Consider the following 11762-nt stretch of genomic DNA (forward strand, 5'->3'; position numbering starts at 1 on the left):
GAACTGATTTTTCCAGTAGGGGAATTGAGGCCCAGGCACTTTTAAGTGAACACGGGCATGTTCTGTGGTTTTGTTTGGTTTCTTTGGGTCTGGACAATGCTTTTAAGCAAAAAAGGAGTAGTTGCCAAAACAGGTTTGGCCATGTATGAACAGAAAACCCAAATTAGTGGTTTAAATAGAATAAAGGTTTCTCTTCCATGAAAAAAAAACTGTGGCCCCTAGGTGGCTCAGTCGGTTAAGCGTCTGACCCTTGATTTCGGCTCAGGTCATGATCTCATGAATTCGAGCCCTGCATCGGGCCCTGCTCTGAGGGTGCAGAGCCTGCTTGGGATTCTCTCTCTCCCTCATTCTGTCTCTGCCCTTCCCCAGCTCTCCCTCTCTCTCAAAATAAATAAATAAACTTAAAAAAAAGAAAGGGAAAAGAAAAACTAAAGATAGCAAATTCAAAGTGGTAACTCCAGAGGAAGCAGGAAGCTAGGTACCTATCGTTCTGCTCTACTCTTCCTAACACAGGGCTTCCATCCTCATTACTGTGTTAGGACACAAAGTGGCTGCTGGGGCTCCAGCCATTTCCATTCTGTCAGGAAGGAGGAATACAGGGAGGGAAGAGGGACACTTCCCAGCTCAGCTGTCCCAGGGGATCACCTGGACATCCCCATACGAATTCCCCTTTTATCTCATTATCCACCCGACGTGCAGAGGAGATTGGAAAATGTGTTCTTTTATCTGGGAAGCTTGCCGCCTGGGTTAAAGCAGGGTTCTGTTATAAAGAAAAAGGGGGAATGCATTGGGTAGGCAGTTTCTGTCCCAGTTGTCAACATTTTCCAGATCAGAATATGTTATGCAGATTTTGGATTTCTCTTATAAAAATTGGAAGATAGAGCTGCGTTTGGGGCCAGGGAGAAGAAAAATCTCAGCTGGATTGGAAGGGAGAGCCAGAGAGAGTGAGGGAGACCCGGGAAGGCTGGCTGAGGAGAAAGGAGGGAGTGGACGTCCTGAGACACGAGGAGTGATGTGGCATTCTGTTCTGATAACATTTGTGTTTTGCAATCTAGTGATAGTGTGGAGGATGCGTTAAACAGAAAGAGAGCAGAACGAACAGGAAGGAAGCTACTGCAGAGATCCAGGCATCAGGTGATGGGGTTCTAGACCAGCAACGGCAATAGAAATGTACTGTAAGCTCTACACGTGATGTTTAATTTCTTAGTAGCTGCATTTAAAAAGGGAAAGAGAATCAGGTGAAATTCACTTTCATAGTCGATTTCACTTTTCCTTCATTTTTTTTAATTAAAAAAAATTTTAATTTTTAAAGTAATCTCTACCCCCAATGTGGGGTTCAAACTTACAACCCCGAGATCAAGAGTCACATTCTCGGGGCGCGTGGGTGGCTCAGTCGGTTGAGCGTCTGGCTCTTGATTTCAGTTCAGGTCAGGATCCCATGGTTCTTGGGATTGAGACCCGGGTTGGCTTCCAAGCTAAGTGTGGATCCTGCTTGGGATTCTCCCCCCTCACCCTCTCTCTCTCTCTCTCCCTCTCTCTCTCTCTCTCTTTTTACCCCTCTCCCCTGCTCACTTGCTCTCTCTTTTTCTAAAAAACTAAAAATTAAAAAACCAACTCACATTGGGGCGCCTGGGTGGCTCCATCGGTTAAGCGTCCGACTTCGGCTCAGGTCATGATCTCATGATTTGTGGGTTCGAGCCCCGCGTCGGGCTCTGTACTGACAGCTCAGAGCCTGGGGCCTGTTTCAGATTCTGTGTCTCCCTCTCTCTCTCTCTGCCCCTCCCCCACTCGCACTCTGCCTCCGTCTCAAAAATAAATAAACATTTAAGACATTTGAAAAAAAAACAAAACAAAAAAACCAAGTCACATTCTCCACCCACTGAGCCAGCCAGGTGCCCCTGGATTTCACTTCTCTGACATGTTTAAAATATTATTATCTGAATATGTAATTCATATCAAAATTATCCATAAGATAGTTCACATTCTTTTTGTCCTAAGTCTTTGAAATCCAGCGTATATTTTGCCCTTCCAGCACATCTCAATTCAAATGCCAAATTTTCATCAGAAATACTTGGTACAGGGGCACCTGGGTGGCTCAGTCAAGGTTAGGCGTCCGACTCCGCTCAGGTCATGATCTCACGGTTCGTGGGTTCGAGCCTCGCGTCGGGCTCTGCGCTGACAGCTCGGAGCCTGGAGCCTGCTTCGGATTCTGTGTCTCCCTCTCTCCCTGCCCCTCCCCTGCTCACATGTACCCTCTCTCCCTCAAAAATAAAAAAATAAACTTTAAAAAAGTTATTACTTTTCCAACAACTGAATTGAGTGTTTTTAAATTTATGTTACCTAAAATGAAATCAAGTTAAAAATTCACTTCTTGATCACACTTACCTCATTCCAAGTCCCAACAGCCACACTCAGCCAGGGGCTCCCTGCCCTGTTGGGACAGAAGGAAAGGACCCAGTTTGAGACGCATGGCTCGTAAAAGGTGGTCATCAAGAGGAACGCTGCAGACCCCCATCATCATCACCTCACAAAGCATTAGGCCAAGCATCGCCGTTTGGCACATTCCCTAGACTCGCCGGCTTCTTTGACCTCTCCTGCCCCTTCACCTACATTGCTCTCCCTTTCTTTTTTCACCCGGAAAATGTCTCCGTATCTTTTAAGCCTCCATTCAGAGGTCATCCCTGTGAAATCTACCCCAGGCCCCTCAGGCTTGGTAAGTTGCTCTATCCTATTTTCACACTTTTGTAGATCTGTAATGTTTCTGCGGCAGGGAACCGTGTCTTAATGGTCTTTGAATCCCTACCACATGGCAGGTGCCTTATAGATTCTCAAGAAAGGTTACTGAGTGAAGAAAACCTTCCGTTTAGCCTGCATCTTGTTTCTTTATGGGCACTTTTGTCTGACACATTTTTTAAAATTAGTATTAAAAATTTATTAAATTATTAAAATTTAAATTATTTAATTATTTTAAATAATTATATATTATTTATATATTAAATGATTATTTAATTATTTAAGTTATTAAATTAATTATTAAATGCTTATTAAATTAATTATTAAATTATTAAAAAATTATCTCTCATTATTTTTGAGAGGGAGAGAGAGAGTGTGTGTGAGCGGGGGAAGGGCAGAGAGACAGGGAGACAGAGAATCCGAAGCAGGCTCCAGGCTCTGAACTGTCCAAACAGAGCCCGCCGCGGGGCTCGAACTCACCAACCATGAGATCATGACCAGAGCTGAAGTCGGACCCTTAACCGACTGAGCCACCTACTTAAAATTTTAAGTGCATATTCCCTTTGATCCTCCCAATTCTACTTTTAGGAATTTATTGTATAAGAATATTTGCATACATACATAATCATGTGTGGAACAAGGGTGACCTTTGTATTGTTCATTGTTATTTTGAAAATTTGGAACAGCCCCCACATCCACTGGCATCAGGTGATTAAATGAAATGTAATATGTCCATACTGTGGAGTACTATGCAGTTGTTGCAAAGAATAAAATTTCTCTCTGTAAATATAAATATATAGATATATCTTTCTATATATTTAAAAAAAATTTTTAATGTAAACTCCAAACTACACATGGGACTTGAACTCATAACCTCAAGATCAAGAGTCGTATGCTCTATGACTGAGCCAGCCAGGTACCCCACTCTGTTTTTTTTTTTTAATTTTTTCTTTAACATTTATTCACTTTTGAGAGACAGAGCACAAGAGGGGGAGGGGCAGAGAGAGAGGGAGACACAGAATCTGAAGCAGGCTCCGAGTTCTGAGCTGTCAGCAGAGAGCCCGACGTGGGGCTCGAACTCACGGACCGCGAGATCATGACCTGAGCTGAGGTCGGATGCTTAATCAACTGAGCCACCCAGGTGCCCCTGTTTTTTTTTTTTTTTTTTTAATGTGGAGAAATATCCATGCTTTATCACTGAATAAAGAAAGCAAGTTAGAGATAATACTATATTAAAATAAATATGCAAGAATATTACACTGACACTTAACTGTGATTATATTTGGGGTATTAGAACTGGGGGACGCATGGGTTTTCACTTATACCAACACACGTTTTGTTATCGCTTGAGGTTCATTCAATGCTCACATATCATACTTACAATATTAAAAGATATTTTTAAATATATAAGGATACCGGGAAAGTAGAGAAACAAGAAAATGTGTCAACAGCAGAAAATCCAGGCTTCGTAGGAAGCAGTAACCCCAAGCCAGGCCTGCCAGAAAACAGTGACAGCTCTGATGGCCTGGTCACCTCATTCTCTCCTCAGGAACGAAGGCCTTTTGCACCCTGCTTTGGCGACATGTCCATAACTACCAAACCATTTTCTTAGATTCTTTTTTTTTTCTTTTAGAGAGGGAGCTTACATGAGGGGAGGAGAGGGGCAGAGGGAGAGGCTCTTAAGCAGGCTGCACACTCAGCTCGTAGCCCGTGACCCTGGGATCGTGACCTGAGCCAAAATCAAGAGTCAGACGCTCAACCAACTGAGTCACCCAGGTGCCCCCCTTGGACTCACTTTCTAATGCCTTCTCTCCAGTTTACATAACAAATTCCCCAAGAGAAAGGATCTTGATTAGGTTGGCTGATCATGTTCACCTGGGTGACTCCTGTTGGGTGAGATTCTTTTGCCAGGCTACCTCCCGGTCCTGTATTCTCCCTTTATAGCTCACTGGCTTTGGCGAGAGCCGCCGGACAATCAGTCATGGCCAAGCTTGCAGAGCTATGTGACACAAAGCAAGGCAACATGCGTAAAGATCGCCCACATTTTAGAAGAAGAGGATGGGTAAGACAGAAGCAGCATCACACGGACCACCCACTGTCCTCTCCCTTTGGTCTGATGCAACCGAAGACAGAGAGGTTAAACAGAGTCAATAGTCATCCGACAGCGTGTCACGTCGAGAAAACCAGCCAACAACCCGTCTTGAAGACGTCCTCGTCAGTGAGGAGGAAGCTCGTCTTCGTCGGATATTCCTGGTGGGTCAGTTTGTGTTCCCTGGACCATGAGTTTGCACTGCACGTGCTTACGATCAACAGATTCCAGAAGCAACCTTTCTGCACTACTTGAAGCTTTCTTTTTTTTTTTTTTTTTTTTTAATGGTTATTTGTTTTTGAGGGAGAGAGCGTGCGCGCGAGTGGGGGAAGGGCAGAGAGAGAGAGAGAGAGAGGCCCAGAATCCGAAGCAGGCTCCAGGCTCTGAGCTGTCGGCACAGAGCCCCGCACGGGGCTTGAACTCACGGACCGTGAGATCATGACCTGAGCCGAAGTCGGACGCTCAACCGACTGAGCCACCCAGGCGCCCCTGAAGTTTTCTTTTCATTCAAAGATTAATTGGTTGAGGAAAGGTAAGCAAAGAAAGAAAAGGAAGGGAAAAGAAAAAAGAAAAGGAAACCCAAAAACCAGTGTTACTGCTTCTGAAGGAATGACAAAAGTCATGCTGTTTGCAGGAATGAAAATGCAGAATTTTATAGAATCTGGGATTCCTGTAATGCTGTATTCTTGAAATATTTCAAAGCCCAGTCTGAGCATCTATATTTAAACCTTAAAAGGCAGGTCATTCAAACCCTCCAGGATAAGGGAAAGAAGGCAAAAGAATAGATGTGTCCCAAAAGGCTGTAGGGACGAACACTTTCTTCATTATATTTAATCTAAAAGTAGACATCTTCAGGCCACTAGTATATTGTTAGTCTTTTCTTGCCGGCGAAAGGGCCATCTGTCTTTGAAAACCGATATAAGGTCTATTTGTATGTATGGTACTCGTGAGCGGGGTAAAAGCCATACGAAGGGCGACCTGCGACATCAGGTTTCTATGCCTCGAAGCAGGAAGACCAATTCACCAAGGTGTTATCTGGTCCAACTGTTGGGTCAGTGAAGTTTTATTATTATACAACGTCTGTCGCATATTTTTCATCCCTCGTGTAGCCATCACAGTGTCTAATGACGATTTCAATTTGTATTAAATAACCGAGTATGGAATGTCTGTCTTGTGCCAAACACAGTGGAAGGTGCTGGGATGCCAGAGTAAGAAAGATCCGTTTGCTGGCCTGACGTTACTCCTATCTAGCAGGGAAGTGCATAGCCAACTATAATGCAATAGAACGTGTGCTCGATGCAGAGGTGCACAGCCTGGTACTTAATCCCAGTTAAGGTTACCTCATTTCACCAGTTCTAAGGCGCACCTTACATCTCTGCCGTCGGGAGGCATCTTACAATTCGTGGCGTCTTGCAATTATTATCGGCGGCTTTGTTTGCTTTTCTTCAATGACAGCGAAACAACGGAACATCTTACAATCAATGGCACCCTCAACTGGTGGTGTCTTTTTTCTTAAGTTTTTGTTTACTCCTTTTGAGAGAGAGAGAGCGCAGGGGAGGGGCAGAGAGGAAGGGAAAGAGAGAACCCCAAGCAGGCTCTGCACTGCCAGCGCGGAGCCTGATGCAGGGGTTGAACTCATGAACCTCGAGATCATGACCTGAGTCGAAATCAAGAGTCAGACAACCCAGGTGCCCCTACATTGGTTGCGTGATAGGGTCACATAGAAATGAGAGAGACACTTACGCTGGGTCTCTGAAGAATGAGTAGGATTTTTTGCTAGGTGGAAAAGCAATGCACGACGGTGGAAAAGCAACGCGCGACGGCAAAATCCACTGGCTATAACCTTTTGAGTCAGGAGACCTGAGTCCTAACTTCAGAGACCCTGGGCCATTTCATAAGTAACAGCTGAGCCTCGTTTAGCGAGCGCTGTGTGTCTGGCAATGTTCCAAGGGTTTTAAATAAGTGGACTTCTTTAGTTCCCAAAACAAGCCTGGCAGATAAGACGCTATTATTATCTCCTTTTAAAAAATGAAGAGGGGCGCCTGGGTGGCGCAGTCGGTTAAGCGTCCGACTTCAGCCAGGTCACGATCTCGCGGTCTGTGAGTTCGAGCCCCGCGTCGGGCTCTGGGCTGATGGCTCAGAGCCTGGAGCCTGTTTCCCATTCTGTGTCTCCCTCTCTCTCTGCCCCTCCCCCGTTCATGCTCTGTCTCTCTCTGTCCCAAAAATAAAAAATGAAGAACCTGTAGAAGTTAAATAAATTGCTCATAATTACCCAGAAAAATAAGCAGCGAATTAAAACCCAGGAGACTGGCTACAGCTGTCCATCACTGACACAAAGGTCTCAAATGAGTTTTTGCCGGAATGTTGCACAAAGGTTCCTTATTATCTAATGCGAGGAAGAGGGCTTTTCAGGTGAAGGGGACACTAGGAGCAGAAGCCACAAGATTTTAAAGTGTTTAGGAATTCCTTTCGGCTGCAGATCTGGGGGGGCGGGGAAGAGGGTTGAGGCAGGCAGGCTGGGGGCTGCAATATCACCAGACAGGAAGCTAGAAGGTTATACTGATGTCAGAGTACAAAGTGCTTCATTGAGCTCTCGTCTCTTGGACTTCATCTCTAGACCACACAGCACTGGTAAATACTTTGGAGCAGGGGGGTGACTCAATCATGGCTGTGACTTAGGAAGATGACAGCCAGGAGTGGGAAGGCGCATTCGGGTGGAGCATGACGAAGGGCAGGGACCCATCGGGTGGCTGACTGCTTGGTGCAGGGACACAGCAGAGGCCTGTGGGCGGTAGTCATGGGCGGGCCCAGCACGGGTGGCCAGAGACGCATTTCAGAAGGAGATCCGAGCCCCGTCCCACAAAGGCAAGGGTAGCTCTCCTCAGACAGTCACGGAGGGCAGGTCAACCAGCCACCCCAGGACTGCAGGACAGGGGTTTGGAATCCATGTACTTCCGGGTAAACCTGGCTTGTTTACCTGGATGTTTTGGGTTTTTTTAACTTAAAAATTTTTTTTTGCTTTAATGTTTGTTTATTTATCTATTTATTAAAATTTTTTCTTGGGGCGCCTGGGTGGCTCAGTCGGTTGAGCGTCCAACTTCAGCTCAGGTCAGGATCTTGCAGTAGGTGAGTTCAGGCCCCGCGTCGGGCTCTGTGCTGGCAGCTCGGAGCCTGGAGCCTGCTTCAGAGTCTGCGTCTCCCTCTCTCTCTGCTCCTTCCCCACTCACGTTCTGTCTCTCAAACATGAATAAACATTAAAAAACAATTAAAAGAAAAATTTTTTTTCGTTAACATTTTTTCACGTTTGAGAGACAAAGCGAGAGCAGGGGAAGGCAGAGAAAGAGAGGGAGACACAGACTCCGAAGCAGGCTCCAGGCTCCGAGCTGTCAGCACAGAGCCCGACATGGGGCTCGAACTCACGGACAGTGAGATCGTGACCTGAGCCGAAGTCGGACGCCCAACCGACTGAGCCACCCAGGCGCCCCTACCATATCATTCTATGGAGTTTGTTTTATTTTTAGAGAGAGAGTGTGTGAGCAGGGGAGAGGGGTAAAAGGAGAGAATCTTCAGCAGGCTCCACACTCAGCGTGGAGCCCGACGCGGGGCTTGATCCCACAACCCTGGGATCCTGACCTGAGCTGAAATCAAGAGTCGGACGCTCAACTGCCTTGAGCCACCCAGGCGCCCCTCTACAGAGACTGTTGAAAGGTTGGTTTTGGTTTTGTTTGGTTCTTAATCCGACACACAGAACGTTGCTTTATTCATGACCGTATGTTGCCTCGCGCCTTTCACAAGCCGGTGACAGTGCTCACCGTGAGCTCGTGGCTAGAGGCGGCCTGGAAGTGAGGAGACGATTGGCCTGAGTTAGGCACAGAGACCTCAATTTCGAGAGGAGTCTGGTGGGAAGAGAGTCCACTGATGGTCAAGAGTAATCGCGTGTCCGCTGTGCCCAGAATGCTAGAGAAGGGACCTACGCACTGAGGAACAAGGTCAGCTTCTTCGTCGGCCGACGGGTCGGAAAGGGACCACCGGGAAAAGTAGTGTACACACACAGTAGTGCACATCAGCCAATGGGATGAGAAAACGAGCACTGCGGTGCAGACTGGACGTAGGGAAGCAGCCGCGTCTGCCGCGTGTGGCCCCCGTATGTGCGCACTGGCCTATGCTGCACGGAGCTTGAGCGGCCTTGACAGAAGTGCCGGATATCCCAGGTGTGTTTGGCCTAGTTCTCATATTCCGAAAACACGGTGGCCGAAGAGAAAGAAAAAGACAGTGTCACTCAGAAGCTCGGAATTTGGGGGGCACCTGGGTGGCTCAGTCAAGTGTCCAACTTCGGCTCAGGTTATGATCTCACGGATCGCGGGTTCGAGCCCCGCGTCGGGCTCTGTGCCGACGGCTCGGAGCCTGGAGCCGGCTTCGGATTCTGTGTCTCCCTCTCTCTCTGCCCCTGCCCTGCTCGTGCTCCGTCTCTCTCTCTGTCTCTCATAAATAAATAAACATTGAAAAAAAATGTATTAAAAAAAAAAAAGAAGCTCTGAATTTGCGAAGGTCTCTCTACAGCCCTGTGATTCCATTCTGCCTCTCCAGGCGCCATGGCTGTTCCCTCACAGAGAGCTCTTCCTCCACCGTATGACCCCATGGGGCAACGGGATGGTGTCACTCTGAGCGCGTTCATCCCTGGGATTGCCCCCATAAACCTAACGGAAGTTCCAGAGATGCCCCATCAGTGATGTGGCATTTGCCACCAGGGGAAGGGTGCCGGCCAGGCCAGGCAAGACCAGGACTCCAGGTAGCACTGGACTCCCAGGAAGGGAACTGACCCATCAACGCCCCAGGAAGCTGGGGCAGGCGGGTTCCCTCCCTCCACCCCACACCCTAATATTCCAAGTAGTTCTAAGGGCTTCCAGAAGCTGCCGGAGCAGAGTGGAGGGAGGGCCTAGCGTTTTTGGGGGAGGTTGGTTTGCTTTGAGTCAGAGCCATCCAATGGGAATATAGCACAAACCACGCAGGTGATTAACCAAAATTTAGCAGCCCCATTATAAAAAGTGAAAAGAAACAGGTGAAAATATTACGTGGAATATTACATCTCGGCATGTGATCAATGTAAACGTGTATTAACGAGGTATTTTACGCGGTTCCTTTGTATCTGTATTCAGATTCTGTATCTGTATCCTTTGTATCTGTATTCAGATTCCAGGGTGTATTTTCTGCTCACACCTCAGTTTGGAACGGCCGCATTTGAAATGTTCAATAGCCACGTGTGGACATGCACAGGTCTAGACACCTACACTTGGGGCAGCCAGAGTAAAGCACCAGAAGTGTTTTGTCTGGTTTCCCAGGGCCAGGGGCCGGACTCTTCTCTTCCCCATGTCTCACTCAGCTTAGGGGGTTTCTGTACTGAGGACGGGACTGCCTCCCTGTCCGGTGGTTCCCTTCCACTCAGCATTTACCAAAGTCCGAAAACTTCCTCGAGAGACTGAGTGCGATTTTTTTTTTTTTCCTTTTCCAGATTTAGGACATCCAGGCCCTTCAGCACGGAGGGCGAAGTAGGGGCCCTCTTGCTCTGGTCTGAGGCTGGTTCTGGAGTGCAGTAACATTATTTCAACTCCTGGATCAAGCAAAGCCAAAATCCAGCTCTACCTATAGACATTTGAGTGACGCGTGTCCTCTCTTCTGCTTGAGGCTGTTTATGAAGGGTTCTCTATCGAGCACAACTGAAAGATTCCTAGCTGATATAAGGTTAACACTTCCTTTCAAATATCGGGAGCTGAATAATCCTCAAGGGACCCGTCAATGCCTCTCTGTTCTTGGGGCTGTGCAAACAAGTTACTTTCCAAAATGTCAACTGTCTTACAGGTTTCTCTAATTGTAGGTAAAGAGACAAGTTGGACCACATCAGACAGGTGCTCCCAAGCTTGCTCAGCCTTTCAGGCAAACACATATGTTACTGACATTCTGATTTTCACAACATCCTTCGCTTTTTTCAGATGCATGGGAAGCCCATAAAATAATTCCTCAGAAGCATCGGCAAAAAACCCCAAATCTTAGGAATATGAGAATTCCTGAACAGAAGGGCATATTACTATTTTTTTAAAGTTTATTTATTTCGAGAGAGAGAAAGAAAAGAGAGCAAGTGTCGGGAGGGGGGGTGCAGAGAGAGAGAGAGAGAGAGAGAGAGAGAGAATCCCAAGCAGGCTCCATGCTGTCGGCACACAGCACACGGAGCCCAACTTGGGGCTTGGTCCCATGAACTGTGAGATCATGACCTGAGCCAGGATCAAGAGTTGGACCCTTCACCGACTGATACACTCAGGTGCCCCAGTATATTAGTATTTTTTTTAAATGTTTATTTATTTATTTTTGAGAGACAGAGACAGAGCATGAGCAGGGGAGGAGCAGAGAGAGAGACACAGAATCCGAAACAGGCTCCAGGCTCCGAGTTGTCAGCACAGAGCCTGACGCGGGGCTCGAACTCACAAACCGTGAGATCATGACCTGAGCCGAAGCCGGACGCTCAGCCGACTGAGCCACCCAGGTGCCCCTCGTATTTTTTTTTTAATGGGATGTTTCTATACACTAACAATGAACAATCAAAAAAGGAAATGAAAAACAATCTATTTACAGTAGCCTCAAAAAGATTAAAATATTTAGGAGTATCACAATGTTAAGACGTATTACCCAAAGCAATCTAGAGATTCAAATGCAAATCCCACTCAAAATCCTAATGACTTTTTTTCCCAGAAATAGAGAAAATCCTAAAATTTGTATGGAATCCCAAGGGACTCTGAATAGTCCAAACAATTTTGAAAGAGAAGAACAAAATTTTGGAGGACTCAACTTCCTTATTTCAAAACATATTACAAAGCTACATAGTACACTTCAAAACAGTGCGGTACTGGCCTAAGGACAAACATAGAGGCCAACGGAATAGAACACAGAG

The 11762-nt window shown here is 46.6% G+C and overlaps 1 long non-coding RNA gene across 1 annotated transcript; it reads left to right on the top strand.

Annotated features, from left to right (window-relative positions):
- Window positions 1–8619: 8619 nt before the first annotated feature.
- Window positions 8620–10667, top strand: LOC123585242. The gene is made up of 2 exons (XR_006706008.1): window positions 8620–8864; window positions 10332–10667. It is a non-coding gene; the product is annotated as an uncharacterized LOC123585242 (long non-coding RNA).
- Window positions 10668–11762: the final 1095 nt, after the last annotated feature.

Source organism: Leopardus geoffroyi, chromosome C3 (assembly GCF_018350155.1).
Source record: "Leopardus geoffroyi isolate Oge1 chromosome C3, O.geoffroyi_Oge1_pat1.0, whole genome shotgun sequence".
Classification (NCBI taxonomy): Eukaryota; Metazoa; Chordata; class Mammalia; order Carnivora; family Felidae; genus Leopardus; species Leopardus geoffroyi.